The following is a 3,731-nucleotide window of genomic DNA, read 5'->3' as shown; positions in this document are numbered from 1 at the left end:
ACCTTAGTTATGATTCTCCAAAGAAATTGAGTGAAAAATCCCTTGTCTCTTCAAGCCCTAGCTCCAATTTTACACTTCTTCTTCCTTGAGTTCTAGAGAGAGAAATTTTGTGTAGAAGATGAACTTCGGATGTTTTCTTTTGGATTCTTGGGAGAATGACTTAATTTGGGGAATTTTGAGTCTAAAAAGCTTATATACTTTACTAGGGAAAGAGTAAAACAATGTAGTTTCAATTTAGGGAAAATAACCGAAGACCCCTAAGATTCCCATTTAAAAGTTGCCAACCTGCCCGCTTTAGCTCGCCAAGTGGTCCCTTGGCTCGCCCAAATTTCCGGAATGCTCAACTTGGAGGCAGCTTACTAGGCGATGGGCAGGGCCTTTGGGCGATGCGCCAACAGGGTTGGCGAGCCCCGACCTACCTCGCCCAATATTCCAGTAGCTAGGCCAAGGAGGGCTGCTCAATAGGTGATGGTGGCTCACTTGGCTAATTGCCAAGTCACTTTGGCGATGGTACTTCCCATCACCAAGTGGGTCAAGGTAACCTCAATGTTTTCCTTCATCTAGTTCAATGTATGATATACCCTTGCCCCTTTTTCCTTGACGTTAACCCTCGCGTTTAGCCCTAGTTTAGCTTACAAACTTTTTGGGGTGTTACAGTCAGAGTGAGAGGTGACGAGCTCTCCTATTAATTGCTTTCTTTCTTCAACTGTGTAAGAGGTCTCTTAATCCTAACCTTCTTGTCCATAGCCTTTCTTGTATCGAGAAGAAGTGGCTATGTTACCTTTAGATTTCTTGTAACAACAATATTTAGTGTAGTGTCCTTTCATTCGGTAGTTGTAGAACCTGTCCCTTTGTCAGTTAGTTAAACCTTGGTTTGCCTCTTTTTTGGATCGCTAGATTCTTTGATGTTGATTCTTTTGATTTTCTTGGCCGTAATCTTCTCTCTTCATCCCATTTTGTAGTCTTTCGTTTGTCCAAGAGGGCATTACTAAGCTAGGAAAATAATTGTGTGCCAATTTTCTTTCATTAATTAGATAAAAAAAAATACTATGGGGCGATAGGCTTCAGTAGTCTCTCCCACCTAATACACTAGTCTTTTTTGGTTGGGCTCTCCCATTTAATAGACTAGTATTTTTGGTTGGGCTCTCCTACTCAATCTATAACAACTCTACAGTAATTTAACTTGTTAAAGTAGGTTCTTAATTTATTTTATAGGTTACCATATCAGAATTGATATGAAAAATTACATATTGTGATAGGTTAACTTAATATAATAATGCAGGTTATTGTTATACTCTCGGTGTACATAATATATATATTCTTATTAAAATGAATTTCTTTAATCAATACAATTGAAAATAGAATCTTTATAATAACCAAATAAATAACTAGATAGTCTTTGAAATATAGGCAAAAAGAGAGAAAGAATGAGTGCATTTCATAAAACATTTACAAGAAAGAGCGATGAAGTTTTAGACCAAATTAAGAAAACTAAAAGAGATAAACCTGGAATAAGGGTGTTCCTTCCATTGCCAAAAGTGTGTATGATCATTCCCCCAAACTATAAGTTCTCTTGGTGATATCATAAAACACTTCTTGTTGGTGTATATGCATTTTAATATTAAAATAAAATATTAAGTGCATAAGTTAGTGGATATAAATTGTGGTAGAAGACATTCTTGTAACTAATATTGTCATTAGTTCTTGTAACTCATATGACCATTAGTTTCTTGTAACTCATGTAACATTTATCACATTTATCTACCAAAATATTACTACCCCTCATTCTACCTATTGATTATATGGAAGACTTTTTCACCTATAAATAGTGGTGTTTCTTCCTTTGTGAAATATCTCAAGAAAGATGAGAAGTGTGAAATAATATTTTAATGTGTCGTAGTGAAAGAGAGAATTGAGAAAAAGAAAACGTTCTAAGTCTTGAACTATATTCACTATATACAAAAGAGAGTATTTATATATATATGTTGAAGGAAGATGTTCTTTTTGTGGAGCTTTGGACTCTTCATCTAATCCGGAGTTGTTTGAGTTATACGACGTTGTTGGGTTGTTGTAACCTCGAGGGGACAAGTCAAGAGTGTTATTGCTGGATCAGTATAGACTATACCGCAATGGGCTTGAATCTCTTTAAAGAGAGCAAGATAGCCGCGCCTCAGCCTAAAGATTTGTTTATTCAATTTTGTCATTTTATTTTCAACTGTAATATTTTGTATTTGTGGTATAATACACCAACACTTCTTCCCACCCTTACTAAGAAAAAAACTCAGAGAAAATAAACTCTTCAATAACAGTATCAAAAATGTATCGTATTGTATTTATAATCCGATTAACCGAAAACAAAATTGAATTTTACGAGTTTGCCTCCATCAAGGAAAATAGGAGAATCACAAAGGCCAAAAAACGTGTTATAAAAAAATCATGTCGATCTTTTTGGGTTAGTGGTGGATCTAATAGCTGATTATGAGAAAGATCAAGAACGCGGAGGGTTAGTGGTGGACCTAATAGCTGATTTAGGGAAGATTTTTGCCCTTTTATTATCAAGAATTAATTGATAGATCCGAGTTTCCTTTTGTTTGCTCCACTGAATTATTTTGAAAGGCTGCATATTTCAAATTATTTTAAAATTAACTTCAGCAGATGCGATACACATACAGACCTCTTCATAATTAACTATATTAAATACCATTGTCCACCCATATTAAATGGGCAACACTTAATCCCAACCCAAATTATCTAATATTAAATTCCAAGATTTCTGCCCTTTGATTATCAAGAAAGAATTGATAGATCTGAGTTTCCTTTTGTTTGCAACACAAAAAAATAAGTCTTTTTTGGTGTTGCAAATAAAAAGGAAACTCATATCTATCAATTGTTCCTTGATGATCAAAGGAAAAAAAATCTTCCCCCAAATTTCATCTGATTATGCAGCAAGTTTGAATCCTTTTGATAAAATTGTTGATCTTATTGCATCCGCTGGAGTTGATTTAAAATAATTTCAAATATGCACTCTTCTGACAGTCTTTCAAAATAATTCATTGGAGAAATGAACTTAGAAAAATTCATGCCAAATTTTTTATAAAAGTTTATAATTGAGAAATAGAACCAAAGTTATTTTTGTTCAAACGCTAATATATATATGATTTGAATGATCAAAAGGGAAGAGATTTTAGAAATCTATATTGTCAATAATAGTCACAAATACAGATAAGCATATAATTATGTTTTTTTATTGTAAATTTGACTAGATGCATTTTTTATTTATTTGTAGATTAAGTAAATAAAATAGTCAAACTAACTCAAACTTCATATAAGTCTATGATCAATATAATATAAAATATATATATATTAGAAGAGAGAGTTTCAAAGGCTCCTTATTGGTCATTCAATTGGCAAGTGGGGATATTTTTGTCATTCCAACTTCTCAAAGTGATAAGTATTGCATAGAAAAAATTGTACTATCAGCTTTATTATTTGGACCTTCTTAACATCTTTAGAAAAAACCCTACACTTTTCTACTAAATTACATATTATGCCTTCTATCATTGAGTATAGTGGGGTCCATTTAATTTTACAATGATAACTTTATTCAGTTCCTATATATTTCCATTTTTATTCTCTACATATTAAATTGTTTAAATTTAATATAGTTAAATAATTTAATAAACTTTTATTATTTACCATTTATATTCAAAACAAATATATATATATATATA

Source organism: Solanum tuberosum, unplaced genomic scaffold, assembly GCF_000226075.1.
Source record: "Solanum tuberosum cultivar DM 1-3 516 R44 unplaced genomic scaffold, SolTub_3.0 scf00014, whole genome shotgun sequence".
Lineage (NCBI taxonomy): Eukaryota > Viridiplantae > Streptophyta > Magnoliopsida > Solanales > Solanaceae > Solanum > Solanum tuberosum.
Note: the sequence above shows the minus strand (reverse complement) of the source record.